The sequence below is a fragment of the Rhinolophus sinicus genome, chromosome 3 (genome assembly GCF_057876585.1).
Source record: "Rhinolophus sinicus isolate RSI-liver-muscle chromosome 3, RSI-T2T, whole genome shotgun sequence".
Classification (NCBI taxonomy): Eukaryota; Metazoa; Chordata; class Mammalia; order Chiroptera; family Rhinolophidae; genus Rhinolophus; species Rhinolophus sinicus.
In genome coordinates, this window is record NC_142503.1 from 118,772,792 (window position 1) to 118,799,150 (window position 26,359).

The 26,359-nt window shown below is 39.9% G+C and overlaps 1 non-coding gene across 1 annotated transcript; it reads right to left on the reverse strand.

The window, feature by feature from the left end:
* Positions 1–8,006: 8,006 nt before the first annotated feature.
* On the reverse strand, positions 8,007–8,082 carry TRNAM-CAU (transfer RNA methionine (anticodon CAU)). The gene has a single exon. It is a non-coding gene; the product is annotated as a tRNA-Met (tRNA).
* Between the last annotated feature and the right edge of the window lie 18,277 nt (positions 8,083–26,359).

Here is a 26,359-nt window from a genome sequence, read left to right on the forward strand (position 1 = left end):
GATAGTATTTAGCAATTTAGCAACTGTTACAGTGACATGGAGTTAGTATTGCTGGGTGCCTGGAATAATTAATAAGGTTTTTTTTTTTTTGTTTTTTTTTTTTAATTTTATTGGGGAAAAGGAACAGGACTCTATTGGGTAACAGTGTGTTTCCAATTTTTTCCAAGTCAAGTTACTGTCCTTTCAATTGTAGTTGTGGAGGGCGCAGTTCAGCTTCAGTTGCCGTTGTTAGTTGCAGGGGGCACACCCCACCATCCCTTGCAGGACTCGAGGAGTCGAACCAGAGTCGAACCAGCAACCTTGTGGTTGAGAGCCCACTGGCCCATGTGGGAATCCAACCGGCAGCCTTCGGTGTTAGGAGCATGGAGCTCCAACTGCCTGAGCCACCAGACCGGCCCTAATATAGGTTTTTCCTTAAAAGGGTTGTACTAACCAGTATTCCAAACTGGTGAATGAATTAACACAGTGAAATAGAAATTTGTGGTGAGGAAGAGCAACCTCACCCTCCAGCCTTAGACTAAAAAAACTCCTGTTGCTACCCCTGTGTCCACTATTCTGGAATTTCTGTTTTCAGCAACCAAGGTTTTTGTTTTTTCCTATTAACATAAAAATCATTAGTGGCAGCTTGGAGGAAATTACATTGTAGGCATCTGTACATTTTAGCTTTTTAAAAGAATATGAACTATTTCCAAAGACAACATTAGGAAACTCAGGGTCTTCTTGTTACTGTAATAAAAATGAGAGAGAGTGGAAAGAAATCAGGAAATATGTTTTAATTCAGGCTCTAGCGTGGTAATCTTGGGCCAGTCTGTTCCTTTGAGCCCCAGTTTTCTCACCTACAAAATGAAAAAATTGGACTAGAGCGGTGATTCCCCACAGAGCTCAGGGCTCGACGGAGTGTGAGGGGGAACCTCTGCACACCCTCTCAGAGAATGGTAGATGTCCAGAAGGAAAGCATGTCTTTCCCAATGTGTTGCCTTCTGCGCTTTCTAAAAGGTACATCTAAGGAGAGCTGGACCCACTGATGGTATGGTGTTTGTACGCATTGGGTGGAGGCAGAAAAATGATAAAGAATGATATGCTGATATCTGATTAGAAGCCTTATATATACCTTTATTTTATTTTATTTATTTTTGTTTGTTTTTTAATTTTTGGGGGGAACAGGGTGTTTCTCCAGGGCCCATCAGCTCCAAGTCACCTCAATTCAGTTGTGGAGGGTGCAGCTCACTGGCCCATGTGGGAATCGAACCGGCAACCCTGTTGTTCAGAGCTCACTCTCTAACCAACTCACTCTCTAACCAACTGAGCCATCCGGCTGCCCCTATATACCTTTAAATATTTCAACAGATTGCCAGATGATGCATTACAGAATAACACGACTGGTCTGTTTATTTTAACTTTGTGTTTGCCATGTTGTAGCTTTGTAAGATTGCTTTCTTACTGTTATTGCAAACCTTTTCTTCCCAGATCCCACAACCACCCCTCCATCGCACCGTCATCTCCACTTCAGTGGGAGGTTCTCAGAAAGGTCATCTGGAGGAGATGTTAAAAAGGCACATTGTTTAGGCCCTACTCAGATTCAATAATAAAAAGGCAGGAAATCACAATGTATAAAGATGTAATTTATGACCATAATAACATAAAGGGGAGGGACAGAACTGTATAGAAGCAGAGTTTTGTGTACTATTGAAGTTCAATTCAAACTAGGTTGTTAGAAATTTAAGATGACAGTTGTAATCTTCAGGGTAACTGAAGATGTTTCAACAAGAAGAAAATTGAAAGTGATCCAAGAATGTATTTAAGTATTATAAAACTACAACTACTTTTTTAAAGATTTTTTTTATTAGTTTCAGGTGTACAAAGCAACATAATAGACATTTACACCTGTCACAAAGTGATAATCCCCCTCCCCCAAGCTACTACCCCTCTGACATATACCTGTTACCATTGAATAACTTCCTTACACTATACTCCACCTCCTATGACCATATATATATATATATATATATATATATACACACACACACACACACACACACACACACACACACACACATATGTTTTTTTCTTATAGTTGACCTACAATATTATTCTACTTCAGCTTCAGGTGTACAGCGCATGGTCAGGCATCTACATAGTCTATGAAGTGATCCCCCCGATAAGTCCAGTGCCCATCTGGCACCCCATGTAATCTTTACAACATTGTTGATTATATTCCCCATTCTTATTTCATATCCCCGTGACTACATTGTGTCTACTAATTTGCTCTTTCTAATCTCTTCACCTTCTTCCCCACCAACTCCCCCCTCCCTATGTACAACTATTTTTTTATGTCCCTTTAACTTAAAAACCTTGAAGTACCACTTAAGGAAATTGGTAGTGAACACAGTTTTGGCTTGAAGCAGAGAGGGCTACGGCAGTTTTTCCACCAGTTTGAATGCATAGCTTAGAATATATTTTCTGTTGTTAGGATGCTTCCTACAATGTGATTACATTCCTATTATTTAATAACCATAGTGCTCTTGTGAAAGAAAAGCAGCAAAATGGAGTTGATGTTGTCAAGAGTCATCTAAAACAGAGCTGGCCGGCCTCTGGGAAGCTGAGCCTACTCACTCTATTCCACTGTGTGTGAAAGTCAACTTTTAAACAGGGCTAAACCAAATGACTACATCCTGATACGGGTCCTGGAACAGGCTTTGCATCATTAAATTCTCTTATTTTTTTCACCTAGCAGTAGACACGAGCAATTATGTAGCATAGTCTTAAGTCTGCTTGCAGGCACCAGTCACAGCTCTTTCAAAACAATTGATATAATCTTTTATTTTTTTATTGGGGAACAGTGTGTTTTTCCAGGACCCATCAGCTCCAAGTCAAGCTGTTGTTTTCAATCTAGTTGTGGAGGGCACAACTCACTGGCCCATGTGGGAATCAAAACGGCGACCTGGGTGTTGTGAGTCCTGCACTCTAACCAACTGACCCAACCGGCCGCCCTTATATAATCTTTTTGAAAGCTCTTCTTTTTCTGTCTTTTTAAATTCTGTCTCTTTGCCCCTCAGAACACAGTCTGGACCCAAATCTGTGTCCAAATTCCTTTTGGTAAGACCTCCAAAGAAAGCTTTTGTTTGCCTTGAAGTTCTTGGTCAAAACTGATCGACATTTTTGGCATAGCCTTCTCACATTTCATAATTGTAAATGTTTTTCTCTTATTCTGTGTTAAACAGCTACACAGGAACCTTTAAAAGATTACTTGTGACCTTACTCTGCCCCAATTCCCTTTTTAAATGAAACATAGATTATTTAATATTTAAATGAGGTTTAAATTAACATGTGTGCCAGGAGCTATGATTTGGTGATTCCACTGAAACTAACTGTTCTTTTTCCTGATCAGTTTGGCTCACTATTAGCTTTTATTGCTATGTAACAAATGACCACAAACTTAGTTGCATAAAATGCCACATATTTATCATCCCATAATTTTTGTGAGTCAGGAGTTGGCACAGTTTAGCAGTGTCCTGTACAAGTGTTCCAGAAGGTTGTACTCAATTTGTTGGCCAGGTGGCATTCTCATCTGGAGACTTGACTGGGGAAGATTCCACCTCCAAGCTCCCTCAAGTTGTTGGCAGAATTCATATCCTTGTGGTTGGTTATAGGACTGAGGTCACTGTTTTCTTGCTGGTCATACTCATAAGAGCTGCTCTACCTCTAGATGTGGCCTCCTGTCTCTAGATGTGGAAACACAGCAGTCTGTTGCTTGTTAAATCTGTCACTTCTGTTTCACAGGCTCCAGGATGTATCTATGTTTGTATGGTCTGTTTCCTTGTATATCATACATGGACTATTTTGTGCTTGATTCTTTTCTCAGTTTCTTCTCTGAACCCCTAGAAACTGCTCCTACCCCCCACGCCCACCCCTTCCCCAAGCCCTCCCTTGCAGCAACCATGGCCTCAGGCTCTCTGCACTGTTAGCAGTGGTTTGGAACTGAGAGAGACAAGCAGTTAGGGAACGGAGGGAGAAAAGGGAGGCCCTATCCTGTGCATTATCACATACTAAGATGCACTCAGATCCAGTGATGAGTATTTTTATTCTAAAGCATTTTGAATGTAGCCTTATTTTTAAAATTATTTGTATGGATTCATTTATGATTTGAATGATTTTTAAAGCAATCATGCATATGTGGGAATTCTTGAGAAATGCAAAAATCTAATGTACTAATTATTTTTAAATGTAATGAAGCATGTTTTACATTTAAATATTAGTGAAGTTTATGTGTGAATTTAATTCAACATCTCTTAATTTTGTTTATTTTTATTTAGAACCAATACCTCCCCTTTTCCTGTCCAGATCTCAGACATTTTCCTGTGCATTTTCTTTTCTGGAAAATCTTGTTGGCCCCAAACACTCTGCCTGCATTGCCAAATGGATATATTGGTTTTGTTTGATAGTCATGCCTACCTGGCATTCTACCACCATTTCTAAATGCTGGTAATCGATAATCTGTTCTCCATATCTGTAACTTCATCATTTTGAGGATTTTATCTAAATGGACTTGTATAATATGTAGCTTTTTGAGACTGGCTTTTTTCACTCAACATAATACCCTTGAGACCCATCCAAATTGTTGTGTCAGTAGTTTCTTTTTTATTGCTGAGTAGTACTCCATTTTCTGGATCTGTTACAGTTTGTGTAGCCATTCAGTTGCTGATGGTGTAATTGCTTTTCAATAAAAAGGCAAATGCCCACTTTAATCATAATTCTGAATTGCTTATTTTTGTGTTAACATCTACGTTTTTATAAAGCACAATAACTAAGCTAGGTATTTTTACTGGTTAACAAGAAATATACATATGTATACATAAGATATATAAATTATATGTTTATAACTAGCAGCTGATTAAAATCCACACCTTTATAGAAATATTCGTAACTCTTTATTCATGATCCATTTAGATCTAAGCTTTTTTAAAAAATGATATTACCTGACATTAGAGTAGGGCTAACTAAGTACTTCAGAAGCACTTCCTAAATCATTGATTTAATATAAAGTGATTATTTAAGCAGACACATGGACACACACGGATACACCACCACAGGCACACACATACGCGTTCACATAGCTTCCCCCTTTTAAAACAAAATTAAACAGGAACTGCTGATTTCTCAGTTTCACTGTATTTCTGTTTCAACAGATGCTGTGTTCTATAGGAATATGCTTGAAATTGTTATAAAACACTACCAGTTATCAAGACTTTCTATACATATCCAAAGGTGGGCTGCAGCTGTTGCCACCACTTACTGATGCTGCTGGTGGAATCTATTTAGACCTCTTGCTTTTAGCTGCAGGACTGAATATCTGTAATGATTTCCTGATGGGCTCTGAACTGACAGAAACCCTTTCTGGTGTGAGCTGATATATGTGTTGCCAGCAGCATCTATTGTCCCCAAAGGATTACATTTTGATTTAGGTGGGTTCTTTTCCTCTTTTAACTGGGGCTTTCCCTTCATTTAAAAAACAAACAAACAAACTTTACTTTTACTCATAGTGAGTTCTTTATCAGTTTCTCACTCTCACTAAAGTCAGATCACTAATAGTAGGTCTAATGCTTCCAAGCATTAACCACCAGGAAAATCCTCTTCCTTGGTAATTATATCCAAATTTAAATAATCACTAGTTGTGCTGCAGTTAGAGAAATGGGAAGACTCCTTCATTGTCTTTTATTTTAGTATGGCCACAATTTTCAGTTCCCCTACTCTGATATCCCTGCACACCAGTGGAAACTGTCCCTGGGAATGCTGATAATATCTCTATGACAGAGCTTGTCATTTAAGGTTAGAGTTTTCACTTGAAGTGGAGCATCTTCCTCAGATTTTTCAATTTTGAACTTAATTTTTGCTTCTAACTCCAGATTATTTTTGGATTTTTAAAGGTACATTTAAACAATATGATTATCATGGTCTCTGTTAGGGTGCCCAAACTTTAGTAATTGTCGGGCCTAGGTTGCTTTTACTCCTTGCCAGTGGAGTATGATAAGAAAAAGCAATAAAAAGTATAAGGATTGAAACGGAAAAAAGAAATGTCATTATCCATGGATGATACAGTTATCTACCCAAAAGAGCCAAGACAAGTTATCAGGAATATGAGAGTTTAGCAAGATGACTGAGTATAAATGGGTAAGTTCTATGGTATGTGAACTACGAGTATATCGTACATCTCAATATAGCTGCTACATTTTTTAAAAATCTGGTATTCTCTTTTGGAAGGGAAATGAAGCCATCCCTGCCTACAGCACAAGCTTGGGAGCTGCAAATGCTCAGTCACACAGTCCCCACTCATCAACGCTCTACAGTCACCAGCTTTAATTGATTTTTAAAAATATACCAGGTATATTGAGATATAATTCACACTGTACACAATTTGGCCATTTAAAGCCAAATGATTTTTATATATGGATCTTATATTCAATTATCTTGCTAAACTCCTATTCCTGAAAATGTGTCTTGGCTATTTTGGGGGAAGACAACTCTATCATCTATAAATAATGGTATTTCCCCCCTTTTCCAATCCTTATATCTTTTCTTTCACTTATCTTACTGGACGGGCTAGGATCTTCAGTAAAATGTGGAACAGAAGCATTGATTGTAGGCATTATTGTCTCTTCCTAAGTAAAAGAGTATTCTTCTAACGTTTTAAGAAATAATATTTAAAAAAGAAAAAAAAAGAAAGAATGTTTGCTGTAGGCATTTGGTTGATACATTTTATCAGGTTAATTTATGCTTTTCTAAAAGGTTTTATAATGAATGTGTATTGAATTTTATTAAATATTTTCTTTTTTTTAATTATAGTTTATTGGGGTGACAATTGTTAGTAAAGTTACATAAATTTCAGGTATACAATTCTGTATTACATCCTCTATAAATCACGTTGTGTGTTTACCACCCAGAGTCAGTTCTCCTTCCATCACCATATATTTGATCTCCTTTACCCTCATTAAATACTTTCTGTTTATTGAAATGATTAGTTTTCTTTTAATGCAGGGAATGCTGTTTATAGATTTTATAAATGTTAACTCCCCTTGCATTCCTGGGATAAATTCAACTAGTTTATATTATTGTGTGAAATAGAGTTAACACAGCAGGCCTGACTGTCATCCTTTGTATAGCCTGCTTACAAGTTTGGCCCTTGGCTGATATCTGGGAACTAGGAATTTGGGGAGCGTTCTAACTACCCTAACTGGTAAGAATGGCTCACTGTGCCTAAACTATTTGTACAAACAATGTGGTTTATGCTAAACACCTGCTTTCCTTTTGGGAGTCTGAAATTTTTGTGCTGCTAAATGGAGAGGGTGCCTGTGTGACCAGCCCCCAATATAATCCTGGGGAACTGAGTTTTTTGTTTTGTTTTGTTTGTTTGTTTTTTATTGGGAAAGGGGAACAGGACTTTATTGGGGAACAGTGTGTACTTCCAGGATTTTTTTTCAAGTCAAGTTGTTGTCCTTTCAGTCTTAGTTGTGGAGGGTGCAGCTCAGCTCCAGGTCCAGGTACCGTTGCTAGTTGCAGGGGGCACAGTCCACCATCCCTTGCGGGAGTCCAACCGGCAACCTTGTGGTTGAGAGGATGCGCTCCAACCAACAGCCATCTGGGAGCTCAGCGGCAGCTCAGCTCAAGATGCCATGTTCAATCTTAGTTGCAGGGGGCACTGCCCACCATCCCTTGTGGGACTCGAGGAATAGAACTGGCAACCTTGTGGTTGAGAGCCTGCACTCCAACCAACTGAGCCATCCGGGAGGCAGTTCAGCTCAAGGTGCCATGTTCAATTTTAGTTGCAGGGGGCGGAGCCCATTATCCCTTGTGGGACTTGAGGAGTTGAACCGGGAACCCTGTGGTTGAGAGCCCACTGGCCCATGTGGGAATCGAACCAGCAGCCTTCTGAGTTAGAAGCACCGAGCTCCAACCGCCTGAGCTACCCGGTCGGCCCAAGTTTTTTTTTTTAAAGAGGGCGCAGTTCAAAGTGGCCCATGCGGGGATCGAACCCACAACCTTGGTGTTATGAGCACCACGCTCTGATCAACTGAGCTAACCAGCGCCCCTGGGAACTAAGTTCTAATGAGCTTTCCTGGTAGAGAACATTTCACATGTGTTATCACTTTTTCCTGGGGAAATGAAGTGTGTGCTGGTGATTCCACTGGGAGAGTACGGAATTTTGGAAGCTTTGTTTGGTTTCTCTGGAGTTTGCCCATGTGCCTTTTTCATTTGCTTATTTTGCTTTGTACACGTTCAGTGTAATAAATCATAGCCATGAGTGTGACTGTATGCTCAATCCTGTGAGTCTTTCTAAGAAACCATTGAATCTGAGTGTGGTCTTGGGAACTTATCTCCTACCAACATAATTATAGGTTTATTTTAAGTAGACTTTATTTTTTAGAGCAGTTTTAGGTTCAAATTATAGTTATCATATGTTGCTGGATTTGGTTTGCATATTTTTAATACTTTTATAGCTTTATTGAGGTATAACTGATGTATAAATAAAGTGCATATTATATTAAAGTGTACAACTTTATTGATTTTGATATATATGTGTATATATATATACACCCATGAAATCATTAGCACAGTCAAGATAGTTATCCCAATAGTTACCTCAAGCCCCTTGTTAATTCATCTCTTTCTCTCCATCCCCTCACCTGAGGTAACCACTAATCTGTCACTATAGTGTGCATTTTCCAGAATTTTATGTAAATAGAATCATACAGTATATACTCTTTGTTTGACTTCTTTCACTTATTTTAAGATTCATCCATGTTATTGCATGTGTGGATAGTTGTTCCTTTTTATTGCTGAGTCATATTCTATTGTATGAACTTTGTATGAATTATACTACAATTTGTTTACCCAAAACCTGTTGTAGACATTTGGATTGTTTCCAATTATTGGCTATTACAAATAAAACTGCCATAAACATTCATGTACAAATCTTCATATAGGCACATGCCTTCATATCTCTTTGTTAAATATCTAGGAGTAGGATGGCTAGGCTGTATGGTTGGTATATGTTTAATTTTTTGTGTGTATATGTTTAATTTTTAAGAACCTGCCAAACTGTTTTCATAAGTGATCAGAATGCTTTGCATTCCTCCTAGCGTGTATTAGAGTTCCAATCGCTGCACACCCTCACCAGCTTTTGGCACAGTTGGTCTTTTTACTTATAGTCATTTTATTGGGTATGTGGAGATTTCTCATTATGGTTTCAATTTGCATTTCCCTAACAATGAATTGATGCTGCTCATCTTGCTTATTTACTGTCTTTGGTGAACGGTCCATTTTAAAATTGGGTTGTTTGTCTACTTTGTTGGATATGTAGTTTGCAAATATTTCCTTTCAGTCTGTGGCTTGCCTTTTCATTTTAATAACAGAGCAAAAGTTTTTAATTTGGGTGAAGTCCAAATTATCATTTTTGTCTTTTTCCTTTCGTGTCATATTTAAGAAATCTTTGCAAAAACCCAAGGTCACTAACATTTTCGCCTGTTTTCCTGTACAATTTTTTAAGTTTAAGCTCCTACACTTAGGTCTATGATCCATCTTAAATCAATTTTTGTTAAAGGCAGAAATTTATTATTATTATTATTTATAGCTACTCAATGGTGTTTCAGCACCATTTGTTGAACGGATTATTCTTTCCCATTGAATTGCTTTGGCACCTTTGTTGAAAATGAAATGATCATATACTCATATGTATGGGTTTGTTCCTTAACTCTATTCTGTTTCATTGATCTATACGTCTATCTTTATGCCAATACCACATTGTCTTGATTACTGTAGGTTTATAAAAATCTTTGAAATCAGGTAGTATAATCCCTCCAGTTTTGCTCTTTTTGAGATTGTTTTGGCTTCTAGGCCCTTTATATTTCTATATAAATTTTAGAATCAGACTGTCAATTTTTATTTATTTTTCTACCTATGTTCTCAAGTGATATTGTCTTGTACTTTCTTAGATGTTCTTATCTGTCTTTAGGATCAAGGTTATTTCCTCCCGTAGAATGAGGTGAGGAGAACTCTATTTTTTCTGTGCTCGGAAAGAATTTGTGTAAGATTGTGCTAATTTGTTCTTTCAGGTTTGGTTAAACTCACCTGTAATCCTATCTGAACCTGATGTTTATTTTGTGGGGAGATTTAAAACCCCTAATCCAACTTGCTTAAAGGACTATTCAGGATTTCTATTTCTTCTTGAGTTCTCATTTTAATCAATGATAATTTTTCTAGAGATTAGTCCATTTTGTCTAAGTTTTCAAATTTATTGTATAAAGTTGTTCATAGCCTTCCCTTATTATGTTTTAATCTCTGCTGGACATGTAGTTATGTCTTCCTTTTCCATTCCTAATATTTGTGTCTTCTCTTTTCTTGATCAAATTTTGGTCTTGTTATAGTTCATTACTTTTTCATCTTTATTATCTCCATTCTACTTACCTTGAATTTATTCTGTTGTTTCTTTCCTACTTCTTAAGTTGAATACTTAGCTCATTTTCAGCCTTTCTCCTTTCCTAATATTAGCATTTCGGGCTATAAATTTCCTGTCCTTTCACTGCTTCCCACAAGGTAGATATGTAGTCAAAAAAACTATATGTAAAGCCATAAGAATATAGTTTTAACTATTAATTTTCAATTATGATTTTTAAAATCTGTTATTTAGAAGTATTCTTTTAAAAGTTTAAACATATGGAGCTTTTAATATATATATATTTCTTTTGTTGATCTCTAATTGCTTTGAACAGAGAGCATTGTAAGTATGATATTAATTCTCTGAAATTTTTCGAGACTTTCTTTATGAGCTAGTTCTCAATGCTTTTGGCCTCAGTACCACTTTATACTTTTAACATTTTTTTTGAGGACTCCCAAAAGCTCATGTCTATGTGGGTTGTATCCATCCATATTGAAAACAGAAATTAAAACTGAGAATTTGAAAAATATTAATTCACTTAAAATAACAAACTCATTACATATTACATATTTTATATAAAAAACATTTTCAAGAACAAAATTAGTGGCATTCTTTACCATTTTTGAAATTCTTATAACTGTCCAGCTTAATAGAAAATGGCTGGATTCTCATATCTGTTTCTGCAACTAATCTATTACTTAGGTTGAAGTATGTGAAGAAAATTACACCTCACGCAGATATCTAGTTGTAAAAGAGTACATTAAAAGCTTTTCAGATAATTGTTGATATTCTCTGGTACTACATAAAAACTTGACAAGTATTATAATAGTTTCTTTAAGGTTAGATACAATGTGACATCTAAAACAGTATCAATGAATGTTTCATACTCTTGCCCTTGAATGGACCTTTTCCCTTTGCATATTTTGCTGCATAACAAATTACCCCTGAACTCAGGGTACTAAATGTTTTATCTCATGGTTTCTGTGGTTGAGGAATTTGGGGATATGGCTTTGTTGGGCTTTTCTGTCATAAGGTCTCTCAACATGTTGTAGTTAAGATGTTGGCTGAGGCTGCAGTCATTTGAAGGCTTGACTAAGGCTTGAGTATCTGTTTCCGAGATGGCTCACTTACATGGCTGGCAAGTTGGTACTTACTGGCTGTTAGCAGAGGGCCTTAGTTCCTTGCCATATGGACCATCTAGAGGACTGCTGGTTTCAACTGGAATGAATGCTTTAAGACTAAGACCAAGTGTACACTGCCATATCTTTTATGACCTAGCCTTAGCAGCGACACACTGTTACTTCTGCCTTATTCTATTGAACATACAATGCAGCCATGATTCAGAGTGGGAAGGTACTACACTGTAGGGAAGATGTTGAAAAAATTTGCCTTCATTGGTTGATGTGAGCTTTTGTCTATTAGCTTTTGTCTGTTCCTATATGGGAGGTGGTTGCTGTGCTGTGATCAGGGGTTGAGTAAATTCCCCCTTTGGTCTCATTCTCCCGAGCAGGGGAGATATGAGATGATGATGCTTTCTGGTTCTCATTCTCCTGAGCAGGGGAGATATGGGATGAGGTTGCTTTTCTGTCCCCCTTGTGTCTCAGTCTCCCGAGCAGGGGAGACACGAGATGAAGTTTTCTGTTTGGTCTCATTCTCTCGAGTAGGGGAGATATAGATGATATTTGTTGTTCTGTCCGTGTTGTGAGGTGATGGTTAGCTTAGGGTTAAAGAAATTCTTGATCAGGGGTTGAGAGAATTCCCTCTTTGTTCTGTCTGTTTCACCCACATTAGCAGATGAGTAAAGAAGTAGCTAAGTTATATCAGGACTTCGTGACAGATACATTGCCAGGCCTTCTTGCTTTTCTGGATGAATTGGCCCTTCAGCCAGATGGGCAATATTCATATCAGTAACTGCCGGACCCTCCTGGAACTGGCCATTCCCGGAGGGCTCTAAGGTACATTTGAGGAAATATATAAGACAGACTTCAGTTGGCAGTATAATAATTATTTCATCATTTGGTCATTTGTCATTGGTGATTTTTCATCATTCTAACATTTTGAAGACTTCCAGCAACATGCAGCTTACAACACCAGGGGATGTCCTGACTTTCAGCCGTGAACCTGGTGAGTGCTGGCTGGTTCCGGGCCTCTCCAGTGTTGTTCTCCAGGGTTAGACTTCTTAAGAACTTGTTAGCACCTGGAAAACTTATATGCAGCTTGCAGCTTACATCAGAAGACGTCCTAACTTCTAACAACAACAGCAATGACAACAGCAGCAACATTCTTCAGATTGTTAACACCTTGAAAACTTATATGCAGCTTGCAGCGTATAACATCAGAAGACGCCTTGACTTCTGACAACAACAACAACAACAACAACAATGGCAACAGCAGCAGCATTCTTGGGAACTAGCAAGCAGTGGTGTGGGAGACGCCTGAGTTTCTCTCAGCTACAGACGTGACAAGATTTTGCTTTATGACTTTTCCAGTGTTGTTCTCTGCCAGTTTGTTGAGCTTTTGGCATCTACTGTAATAGTTTCTATCCTATAGAGCTTATTACTGCTTTTGGATACTCCTTACTGATGTTATTTGTGTATTTAGCCAAGTGATTTTTGATCAATAGTAAACATATGTTGAGATCTCTTAAACTTATATGTATGTGTACTCCTTTGACATGACATTGTTATCAACGTATATAGTTTAGTCTTAACCACTTTTACTTTCTGACATTAACATATTCTATTAATTGCCTTTGTCTTTTGCTATTACATATTGCTAAATAAATTCATTAGATATTGCTAAATAAATTCACTAGCCCCGTTCTAGCGTGTGTCCCTCCTCCTTCTCCCCCCCCGCCCCCATCATTACATATACAAATACGTGAACACTAGAAAGCAAGGATCACTGGGGCCATCTTAGAGACTGGCTACTAGAATAACTTTCCAGTTTATCTAAATGGAAAGCTGTAATGACTCTTGTAAACCTTATCTAGAAGAGTAAATTATCCCCTACCTTGGAAATGTAATATGCTAATGCTTTATTCACTGTAAGAGGACTCTTCCATTTGTGCTAGGTTGATACTTCATGTGAAACCCATGTAATTAGAAAGACCATTTAAAAATGGGTTGAAATTTAATGAAGCCATCCTTTGGTTCTATGGTGCAGGAATAGTCCTTGACAGGGTGTTGCTTTAGTCTAATATGTAAGGAGTCAAGAAATAGATCTGATGGCTCCGTGTCTTTAAAGAGGGCACAATTTATAATCATCATGAAGGGATTTCAGAGATGTATGCTGCTTTATGAAACTCTCTATAGAAAATCTAATGTATAAAACACAAACAGGAATGGTGCTTGAAATACAGGAGAGTTTCAGTTCTTTCAAATTTGAGAGCAATCTTTTGCACTTATATTTCAGATTAAGAATTTTTAAATATAGTGATTAGAATTAGAACAAATTAAGAGTTAATGGTGGGGGTAAAAATGTTGGGCACCAATGCCCAGAGAATATAAATCCAAATTAAGATAAAGCATCAGGGGGCGGCCAGATGGCTCAGTTGGTTAGAGTGCGAGCTCTCAACCACAAGGTTGCTGGCTCCAACTTGGAGCTTGGAGACACACCGTTCCCCAATATTCCCCAATAAAATTTATGAGAAAAACAAAAAAAGATAAAGCATCAGGAAATTGGAACATCCGCTTGGAACATCCCTGATCTTGGAGAGGCTAGTAAATTTATCCTGGGTCCTGCTTGGACGGTTGGAAGTCTTTCCCCTGCTCAGTGAATTCCTGGCATTACTGCCCCATGTTTTTGTTTCTACTTTTTCGTTTGTCTTATTGTTTTGACCCTATGCAGTTTTACACACACACACACACACACACACACACACACACACACACACACACACAACCTTGACTCAAACCAAGCATTTTATGAATTTAGTAACTTTCCTAAGGTTTAGGATAGGGTATTTACATGAAAGAAATTCTGTCGCATGGTGTCTGTCAAGGCCTCCCTATGTAGCTGAGGTCTTCAGCTGCTTCTCTCCAAGGACTTCTGTGTTAAAAGGAAACAGAGTCAAGAGTTTCCTTTTTGCTCTTCTCTCAGGTCCATACCCAGTCTCACAATATTGCAGAGTGTGGTCCCCACACCAGCAGAATCAGCATCAACTGGAAACTTGTTGGAAGTGCAAATCTTCAGGTTCCACTCTAGGCCAACTAAATCAGAAACTCGGTGGGTGGGGCTCAGCAATCTTTTTGTAAATTAAATGTATTGGGGTGATATTCATTAATAAGATTACATGTTTCAAGTGTACAATTCTGTAATACATTGTATATTTTGGCTGTCTTTGTTTTTAAACCTTTTTATTCAATATGGCTCTTGGGTACAGGTAAGAACATTTTGTTTTTAAATTTTTATTGGGGAATATTGGGGAATAGTGTGTTTTTTTCCCCAGGACCCATCAGCTCCAAGTCAAGTTGCTGTTTCAATCTAGTCATGGAGGGCGCAGCTCACTGGCCCATGTGGGAATCGAACCGGCAACCTTGGTGTTATGAGCACCGCGCTCTAACCAACTGAGCCAACCAGCTGCCCTCAGCTATCTTTTAAACAAGCTCTCCTGGTGATTCTGATGCATGCTAAAGTTTGAGACCCAATAGAAAAGACCATTAAAAAACAAAAATATTAAAGAAAAAGCAAGCCAGGGAACATTTGAACATTCATCCTACATACAGACACCTGCTACTATCTTCCCCCTGCTTTTGAACAGGTGGGGTGTGTTGCTTCCACTTCTACAGCCAGAACAACCCCAGCCCCAAACACCTCCTGGTGTGGAATTTTAGCTGGCGGTTGATCAGTGCCGGCTGTGGCCTGTTGCTTTTCTCTTGATCCATTTCTCAGCCAGGGCTGAGGACTAGCTGTATTACAAGGCTTTGAGAGAGTGTGTGGAATGTGAAACTACGCCATGTGGGTTCACCCACAGAGGGATTGTGGAGATTATGGATGAATTCCTACAATGATTTGTCTGTACAGGCGATGCAAAGAGCTTGAGGGGGAGAAAAATTGCAATGGCCTTATCACAGATCCAAAGATGGAGGAAGACATTTTAAAGGCCTGAGCTGCGCCCTAGGAATCAGGTTCGTTCAGAATCATATCTACCAATCATTTTCTGTATTGTCCTGCTTTTGGGATTGTGCCTAGAAAAACTCCCCCCGTCTTTATTTTCTTTTTTATACTTCTTTTATGTTGTTTTTTTCTTTTTTCATAAATCTCATTGGTCCACTTGGAATTTATTTTGGCTTGAAATTGCATTAAATGTATAAATTTGGAGCACACTGACATCTTTATATCGTTTTCCATTTACTACGTCTCATTATTAAAATCTTCTGTCGGTTTTTGTACATTTGTAAAAGTACCACATGTTTTCCAAGTTTAACCCTAGATAATTTTTTTTTTTTTTTTGCCATTGCAAATGGCATCTTGTATCCATTATATTTTCTAACAGGTTAGAGTTGGAGGAAAGCCTTTGATTGTCGCAAGCAATTGCTGTATTTTGTAACTCACCACCTTGCTGAACTTTGAGTTCCTATAGTTTTCAGGTGATTCTCTTGAGTTGTACTCCTCTCACATACAGGACATGCTTCTCCATTTGTGTCCAGGATATTGCACTGCCTTGCTCCTCGAAGAACACACTCTGCTGCCTTTTTTTCTCCTTGTTTTGCTCTAGACCTTTGCTTTCTCCAAGCTTCAGTCCTCCAACCACTCAACGCATAGTCTCGTCCTCAGAGAATTCATCCCCTTTTTAAAAAGTTTCAGGCTCAATGCCAGTGGTTCCCAAGTCTGTTTTGAGCCTTGACCCTAATTCTGAATGTCCGGATTTTCCTAGAACCTCGTAAAATCTGCTTACTTAAAAATTGAACAAATTCGCTACTCGAGGATTCCTTTCTGCCAGCGGTGAATCCCACTTCATAGCTGCCTAGGTTTGAATTTTTAAAGTTTTTCTTTGATTACTTTTTCTTTGTTTCCCATTTCCACTTAGTTATCAAGTCTTCTTCCTTTCAAATGTCCCATACTCACCTATCTTTTCCTTCTAGTCACACTGAGTCTAGGTCATTTTGATCTCTTGTGGACCATTACAGACACCTGCCAACTGGTGTTCTTGCTCCCAATCTCCCCCTCATTAATTGTTTCATCTATTCATCATTCATTGGACCCCTCCCACGTGCCAGTGGCTGTGTAAGGTGCTAGGAATTTACAGAGCGATGACTGGGGCTCTGCTCTCCACGAGTTGAGATGAACGGGGCAAACAAGTAACCCCACAATCACAATACTGTGTGGTGTGTGCCATGGCACCAATCTAACACCAGGTGCCACCAGAGTATAAAAGAGGAAGAACTAGGGACAGGTCTGGGGCGTAGGTAATGCTTGAGCTGAGTCTTACAGGATTAGCGTGAGTTGACCAGGAACCCAGCTCTCTGAAGTGAACTCTTTTTCAAATCAAACTCTTCTTTGGGCAATTTTTTTCCATCTGAAAGCAAATTTTCCATATACCTAAATTTTTTATAGATTGTAAGTCTCTTAAAATGTTATTTTCACATTTCAATCATTGTAATTTAAGCATAGAATCAAATTTCAAGCTGCCAAGTGACTATATTTACTAAACAACTAAACCTCAGGTATAAATTTGCTAGTCTTTCCCCTGTCACAGCCGTCTAGTCATATCCCAAATAGGTTACTTCCTTGATTGTTATGATAACATTTTGGAGATCAACAAGGTTTTCATAGATTTGATGCTGTCCTACCCCATCTACAGACCTGTAATTTGACAAAGTTGGGTTTATTAACCCATTGCAACGAGGGAGGCGATACACACAGAGGACCAAACAAAGGATAGAGTTAATATAAGATTTGGGGTGGAAGGAGGAGGTAAGATTTAAATGAAACCGTATTTGGACAGTCTAAAAGCTGAACAGGACTCATGTAAAGGGGTCAATGTCAGGTCTAAACTCTGAAATGGCCCCAGAGCATTGTTTCCTTGGAAATCTACAAAGTTTAAATGCAGAACAGTGTTTTTCTGAAGCTTCGCACCTGGGTTGTAAATCAAGACTGCTTCGCATTGTCAAAATGACTTGGATTCTCCAGTCAGGAATGGAATGTTTCATTTTTCCTGATATAATTTCCAACAGCAAACTTTCTGATCTATGATTTCAGAGAACACAAGCTTTCTGAGAGGTAGAAAGCAGTAGTCACGCAAAGAAGGGGGTTGTTTTGATAGTTTACTATGGCACCGGGAGAGACATTTTTCTTATTATTTTGCCCCTGCCTTCATCTGTGCCCGTTATCCTAACCTGGGCAATGGCAAGGCAGGTTTTTAATTTTCTCAGTCCTACCACATTTGACTCTTTCAATGCTTACATTACAATAAAGAAGGATCTGTAGACAAAAGGCAGAGGGTTCTGATGAAGGTGAGTGCTCCTCAGGAAAGCCTGTGCTTGGTGGGCCTCCCACTCCAGGCATCGCGTCACCTGCTGACCTGTGCAGTGGTAATGGCATTGTATGCAATCCTCTGTCATGTAGCTGGGTTGTGAGCTTCTTGAGAGCTTCTGGGCCTTTCAAAGTTTCCACTTGTACAGCATGTAATGTTGAGGGAACGCACAGATGAGTCATCAGGGTTGCTCATCTGTAAGTGTTTATAATCTGCCACTCTTCCCACATATCCGAGGTGGGGATGGCAAAGCGCACCTGTGCCCAGAATCCCAAAGGCTGTAAAAGGGCTTTGGACTCCTGGTGTTGCTCAATCAGTGAAGAATGTGGGGGTGGGGTGGAGATGGGGGGAATGTGCATATGTGTCAAAATCTGCTAACTGGAATCTTCCTGCAGAGCCTTAAGCCATGTTCTGATCTTCTTGCAGAATCTCTGGCCCAGCCTTTCAAAGCAGGGCTTCTCCTTCAGCTGTGGAGGCGTGGCACCAATGCCCCTCCTGGTATAGCTGCCCTGGGAAAGTGTGATGACGCTCTTCCCGAACACCTTTAAGCAACATGCAAACAGCTAAGCAATAGTCATGGATTTTTCAACTTACAGAGTTTAAAAGAAGCAGTATCATATTTAAACAAACTTTTAGTCTCTTCAACTACCTTCACTGTTGTGTGATCCATCTGTGTTGTCTGTCCTAGGAGTAGCCAACACGAGTCACTTTAAAGGCCCTCAAGTCCAGTCACTTTTTCTTGGGTTTTTAAATTGCCAGATGGGGTGTGTTTAACTCAGGATTCTTACCCACATGCAGAAATGCCAGCTTGGCAGGGCGCTAGGCCCTAAGGCCAGGGTGACTTCCTTCTCTTTTTACTGTAGTAAGCTGCTTTATAAAGTAACTTCCGCTTGTAAGTGTTCAGCTTCTGGTTCAGAATTATTTTACAGAATTAACTACAGTTGTCCCTACTTATTAACCATCTGCATCCACAGTGTAACCATAATATACCAGTTGCCAAGGCAGTTTTCTGCTATACAGTGACATAATCAATAATTCATAGGAAGATCAGCGTCTGTCAGAATATACCTTGTGCCTTCGGTAGCTTGTACCTGGAGATCTCAAGAGAGATTTCCAAGGAGGATCCAGACTTGCTCGGAAAGTGCTCTTTGCCAATATGTCTTGAAGAAAAGAATGATTTTCATCTTTAGGTAATGAGTAAAACTGTCATGTATCATGGCAAATAGCTTAGAATTTTTAAATTTAATTTTATTTATTTATTTTTTTAATTTATTGGGGTGACAATTGTTAGTAAAATTACATAGATTTCAGGTGTACAATTCTGTATTACATCATCTATAAATCCCATTGTGTGTTCACCACCCAGAGTCAGTTCTCCTTCCATCACCATATATTTGTAATTTTATTTTTCGTCAAGTTAATATATAAACTGTTTTAAGAATAAAATAGAACTTAAATGTAACAAAATGGTGTTTCCCTCCTCCAACTGTGATGCTACACAGAGGCATCTCCTTCCAATGTAGTTGTTTTTTTCTGGTATTCACTTCCTTTATCTAAATAATATGCTTATACTATGAGTTCATGATTCATCAATTTTAGAGAATAGAGTTTACTTTCTATAAGGTCCACAAGGACCTGGAGCTCTCCTGTACCTGCCTCTTCTCAATATGAATATAGCACAGACTTTCTTCTTAAAATCAATATGGAGTGACTACATTATTTTGGCTGAGCTAAGTGATGTGAGGGTTACAATTCCTTTCTTCTACATTGTGTTTTTCCTGGAGTTAAAAATTGCCTTTATTCATTTATTTAATTTTCTTGAACAGCTAAGCAAGTCTTCCCCCATCTTCTAACTGCTTCTTTTTTTAAAAAGATTTTATTGGGGAAGGGGAACAGGACTTTATTGGGGAACACTGTGTACTTCCAGGACTTTTTTCCAAGTCAAGTTGTTGTCCTTTCAATCTGTGCCGTTCAGCTTCAAGTTGTCCTTTCAGTCTTAGTTGTAGAGGGCGCAGCTCAGCTCCAGGTCCAGTTGCCGTTGCTAGTTGCAGGGGGCACAGCCCACCATCCCTTGCAGGAGTCCAACTGGCAACCTTGTGGTTGAGAGGACGCACTCCAACCAACTGAGCCATCCGGGAGCTCAGCGGCCGCTCAGCTCAAGGTGCCGTGTTCAATTTTAGTTGCGGGGGGCGCTGCCCACGATCCCTTGTGGGACTCGAGGAATTGAACTGGCAACCTTGTGGTTGAGAGCTCACTGGCCCATGTGGGAATCGAACCGGCAGCCCTCGGAGTCAGGAGAATGGAGCTCTAACCGCCTGAGCCACCAGGCCAGCCCCCTTAACTGCTTCTTAATGAGTCATTCCGCATGGTCAGACCTATCAGATAATCCATCCCTTCCATGTGTTCCTAGAAACCACACAGCTGGAGTCCTCCATCTTACTCTACTCTCTCTAGCTCTGCTGTACACTTGCTGTTTTGGGACTTCCCTTTTGCCATGATGTGGGGAATTGTCTTTATTTCTCTCCTACATCGGATCTTCCTGGATTCTGTGTCTTACTCTTAGCTTACTCCCTCTTTTTTTTGCTTTTTGCTGCTCAAGCATATCCTTTAATACCTGAGAAAGGGTGTATGGAACCTAATATATAAAAATGACTTTATTCTTTCGTCAAATTTAATTGAAACTTTAGCCAGTTAAGAATTTTGATGAGAAATCATTGCCACTAACGTCTTGCTCCTGCTTTTCGTTCACTCAGAATGTTCTTCCTTTACCTCTCATCATCCTCCATGAAGCCTTCCCTGATCCACTTCCTTCCCCAGTCATCACAAGTTACTCCCTCCTATGTGCTTCTACCATTTTGTTTGGGCTGTTAGACTTATTGCATTCAGCCCCTTAACTTGTCGTCTGGTGGAGTCTAAGACCTCTCTGGGCAAGACAATGTCATTCATGTCATAATTTTAGCATGAGTCTTATATTGAAATGTAATAAAAGCTCATTCTAAAAGGCTAAAAGAATTAGAAATTGAAGCATTCTTTGGGGATCTAACCTGAAACAACAAGAGGTAGCTATAGTTAACATTATTAACATTATTGAGAAGTTGATTTCTCAATTTCTAGATTATCTGGGCACCTTATTAAAATCTCTCTCTCCCCCCACCCCCGCCATGTAGATGGATTTTCAGCAGCTTCATCCCTTCCAGATTAGGGTGAAAGGGAACTGAGAGAAAGATTACTATAAGATTTGTTGCTATTTAGTAATTTTTAAAAAAATTAAGTGTTTAATTACAAAAAAGGTTGAACTTGAGATTTTAGATTCCATTAATTTTACTCATGTATTCCTATCCCTCACTGGCACAAATAATCAAGATCTAATTGCATGTTGCCAGATGCATCTTTTGTTTATTAAGCCTCTGAGACACTAGCTCCAAACTCTTTCTCACTGATACCCTAAACAGGTAGAACACTATGACACTGAGACCTAAAAGGAATCTAAAATTTAAAATGAATATGATAAATTTCAGTGTCACAAATGAAAACACCCACAAAATCTAACTCTGATTGATATTCAGATTATGCTAATTCAAAACTCAAAAACAGCAGTTTGTTCATCCCATAGGATGCCTGCATAATCAGTCCAGGCTGCTTACTTCCCAGCTGGCTGGACTCTTCTTGAGAAGCTTTCGTCTGCGACACAAACTTTCCTGGTTTTCTTCCTGTGTCTCTGGCCTTTCCTCATCAATCTCTTGTTGGTTCTTCCTCCTCTTTCAGACATACTGTGTTTCCCCGAAAATCAGACCTAGCCAGACAATCAGCTCTAATGCATCTTTTGGAGCAAAAATTAATATAAGACCCACTCTTATTTTACTATAATATATAAGAACCAGTCTTATGTAATATAAGGCTGCGTCTTATATTAGTTTTTGCTCCAAAAGATGCATTAAAGCTGATTATCCAGCTAGGTCTTATTTTCAGGGAAACCCGGTATATGTTGGAGTTTCCTGGGTATGGTCCCAACATCCCTCTCTGGGCTCCAGACGTATACACCCATGGCCCACATGGATGCTTTACTCTGATGTCTCATAGGCACCTCAAACTCATCATGGCCACAGGGGTCTCTGCTGTTCCCCTCCCACCTATGAATACTTTACCTGGACAACTCCTATTTATACTTTAGGCTTCTCTTTATTTATTCAACAAATACTGACTGAATGCCTAATATGTGCTTAAGTGTCCCATCCTCAGGGAAGCCTTGGCTGATGTCCCAGATCAAGTTTAGGTATCCTCGTTACCAAGTAAACCATGTTCTTCCCAGTAGAGCACTTATCACAATGGAAGTGACATGATTTTTTCAAATATATCCTTCCCTCTAAACTTAAGATCCACAAGGGCAGAGCCAATGTCTATCAGTGTATCCCCAGTGCCTAAGACTGTGCCTGGTACATAGTAGGTGCTAAATAAATGTTTGCAGAATGCATGAACATAGAAAGATTTATTGGGATTGCTTATAATCTGGTTGAGAAAAGATAACTTTTCACATGCAACAGATGTTCACAAAGCAACGTTGACAAGGAAGTGGTTAGACTCCATGACTTTCAAAGTCCTATCCAATCCCGAGACTCTGTGATTCTTAACCTCACATCCAAGCTAACAGACAGCACTCTGTACATTCTGAGGGAATGCAAAGCGAAGGCATGATCAGACTTGGGTATGGTTAGTACCAGAATATTTCCTAATCCAAATAAATGAACTTGAACTCCACTTAAAGCAGAGTCTCTCAGCCTGAGTACTGTTGACATTTTGGAGCTAGATAATTCTTTCTGTAGGGGGGCTGTCCTGTGCATTGTAGGTTATTTAGTATCCATGGCCTTTACCCTCTACCCAGTAGCACCCCTCAGTTCTGACAACCAAAAATGCCTCCAGGTATTGATAAATATTCCCTGGGGGGCAAAATCACCCCTGAATGAGAACCACTGACTTGTAGGAGGAGAATAAATTTCATTGCCTGAGGAAGAAGCTTGCTAGAGGATGCTATTAACAAAGGCACTAAGTCGGGAATGAGCATAGGAAATGCCAAGATTCTCCTGATTGAAATGGGAAGTGCTGGGATGGATAGTTGGTCAAGCTAGGGAAGAGACCTGGCTTCTGTTCATAAAAGGTGGTTTGGGGGCATCAATATATATTTGAAAAATGCAAGTTCTTTGCAAGTAAGCAGTATGAAAATCAAGGGCAGCCTACTGACGAAAGAAAGTGACAAAATGAGCTCCTTGGGGAATGGGTGGTGTTCCTTGCTGGGCTGGGTGTCTCCTAGTCTGGGCTCCAGTGGCTGCCACATGACATTTCACCAGAGCAGTTACATCCAGGAAACACCCCTCAGACAAGACGCAGAGCTCTACAGGGCCCAGGGGGAAGCTTACCCAACAGAGCGTCTGCCCAGCACATTGACGAAGTTCATTAAATGAGCTCTTAGCTGGGCAGACCTGGGAAGGGTGAAGGAAAAAGTCAACAGGAAAGGCAAAAATCTTCTAGTTTGTTGGTTTGATGTCTGTCCTATTAAGTACGTAGAATGATATTAGTAAATCAGACACTTGCTTTTATTTTTTATTTTTTTTTTAAACAATGGTTAGTCATTGGATTTTCATACCTTCCAATATCAATCTCTATCCTAGGCTGGAACAGGAAGGAGAAGGTGATTATTTCCGGCTTAATTAGTCATGACTCTTAGGTGTGTAAGTATGACACATTTTATTGTTTTTTTTTTAATCAGGGGATAATATCACTAAAATGTTCGTATTTTTAAAATGACTTTCCCCCTGCAACCTCCAATATAAGTATAACATGCCACTATTTTTAAAATAAATTTTTTAAAATTAATTTTATTCCTAATAGCAGTGACTTTGGGAAGCTGTGTGCTTATTTTTCTGATGTTATTGTTGCTAAAGTATTCTTAGAGCTCTTCATTCTTTTATTTATTCCTTCAACAAACATTTGTTGAGAATCTGTTTTGTCCCAGGCACTGCTGGGGACACGAAGATGAGAAGTCCTAGGGCTTGTCCTCCAGGAGCTCAATGAATGGTGACAGTGCAGTGACAGTGGCAATGCAGGTAGCAGGTGCTCTGGGGGAGGGGTGAACCAGGTGCTGTGTCCTTGTTGGGGGAGGGAGGACTGCTTGGGGTCTGCAGGAGATGGTGAAGGGAGCATGAAGGAGGAGGCTGGCGAGCTGACTCTTGAAAGGTGACCTGGAAGCCCCAGGAGGATCAGGAGTGGGGGCTCAGGTGCTTCCCAGCAGAGGGAATAACAGGTCTTTTATGTAGAGAGAGGGGAGTGAGAGAGAGTGTGTTTCACAGAGAATAGTGAATTGTTCAGGGTGCGTGGGGGAGAGAGGGCAGAGCAGAAGTATGAGGAAGCTTGCTCGTCATGCTGAGATGACGAAAAATCATAGGAAGATTGTTAGGAAGTTCGTTTTGGCAGTAGTGAGGAAGGATTGGGTTTGGGGACTGACAGGTCGGCTGATAAAGGAACGCGCATGATCAGGCAAGTTAAGAAAGTTTATTAAGAGAAAGTCTGTCGGGCTGAGCAAAAGACGGCTACAGCCGGGGCTATATGTCTAAAGGAGACTTGCAGCCCCGAGGGAGGGGGTGAGGAGGGTTTTATAGGGGCTGTGCTGACAAGGTAGCCTCGTTTGAACAGAAAATGTTGACTGCCTAGAAGCCAGTAGCTGTTTTGTGGCGTTTTCTGTTATCACAAGGTTGGCTCTGTCTGCAGGTGCAGGCCAACAGACATTTTGTTGTTTTCTTGCAGACATGGCTCTGTCTGTAAGTCAAGGTCTCTAATATTCAGAGACCTAACTGGGACACGTCAGCAAGATGAGGTAGGAAGCTGATACTGCTTATCTCACAACCTGGAGCGGGGGGCACCGTGGGAGGTACCTGGGAGAATAGGCGCACCCCTTCCCAAATTTCTAGGGGGAGTGGAAAAGCTTTTTTAACTCTCAGAAATGTGATAGAACTATCCAGTATGTGAACCGTATGTGTACGTGGTGAAACATAGCCCACATTTCCACATGTTCTGCAAGAACATAACAATTGAACGTTTTCTATCAGGATAGAAAATGACAACCTGGTTTTCCCCTCCCTCCCCCTAACCAAAACCATGTTAGTCATGCTGCACCTTTAATTCATCCAGGTGAGAATCAATAGTTAACCTGAGTGAGTGGCCAGGACAATGGAGTCATTCAGTAGTTAGGGAAACAACTGTAGACGTTGGCCAGTATTTTAAGGTGAAGGTAGGGGCTGATGGAGTAGTCTGAGATCATTTTTATATTTCCAGCTTGGTAATTAACTCTTTTATTTTTAAACTTGTATTTATTTTAAGTGTGTTTTTCCAGGACCCATCAGCTCCAAATCAAGTAGTTGTTTCAATCTTGTTGTGCAGGGCGCAGCTCACGCTGGCCCGTGAGGGGGTCGAACTGGCAACCCTGGTGTTACGAGCATCGCGCTGCAGCCAACTGAGCTAACCAGTCACCTGGTCATTAACTTTTAATATTGCCTTCTGAGTGCCTCTATAGGTCAACAAGATCAGTCCTATTATTTTTTACTTATTCCATAGAGCATGAAGGATGATTAATGTAGCTGTCCTTTTAACTTATCCTACAGAGCATGAAAGAGTATAGGAATCTACCTGAATCACTAGATTCTCCTCTAATTGCCTTTGGGATATTTACAAAAAGTGATCTACTTTCAAAGGATAAGGTGATACGGTTTACCCTGTAAGGATTTGCAAGAGTATATGCCCAAGTTCTGTCCTAATCTTTAAGATGTTTTCTTCTTTTATCTGGAACTGGGAAAACATTTCGTAACTGAAAAAATTTGGTGACAGCTCTGTCTTTAACTGAGCTAGTGTGCTTGCTATTCTGAAGAGGTCCTCCATGCCTCAGGCTCAGGCAAGGGCCCGTTCCTCCCCGACTCAGACGTCAAGCTGGGCAATCACACACACCCTTTGAGGCCCAGGTCAAAGGTCACCTCTTTTGTCTTCCTGACACCCTCACATCGCAGGCAGGAAAACTCCTGCCTCTTCCAGACTGTTTTCTCCAGTAGACTGTGTACTTTTTTCATGGAGGCCCAGCATGCCCATCTTCGAGTCACCATCCATCACACATCTGGATACAGCATAAGTCTGATTCATTTGGTTGAAAGGAGAGGATTCAGAAATGTAGTCACCAATGTTCATTCTGCCTGGGAAGGCTGGCACTCAGTCCATCACGAGGAGGCTACATGGGCTGCCCAGCCAGGGGGCAGATCTCCTGGCACCTGGCAGCAGCATAGGTGGGCATCAAATGGAAGCGGGATGGGGCTGGGGTTCAGGGCGAGGATTACACCCTGTGGAAGGCCTAGTGGGAAGAGCCAGACAGGGACTAAGACAGAGACTTGGCGTGGAGTTGGGGTTGGGGGAAGGAAAGG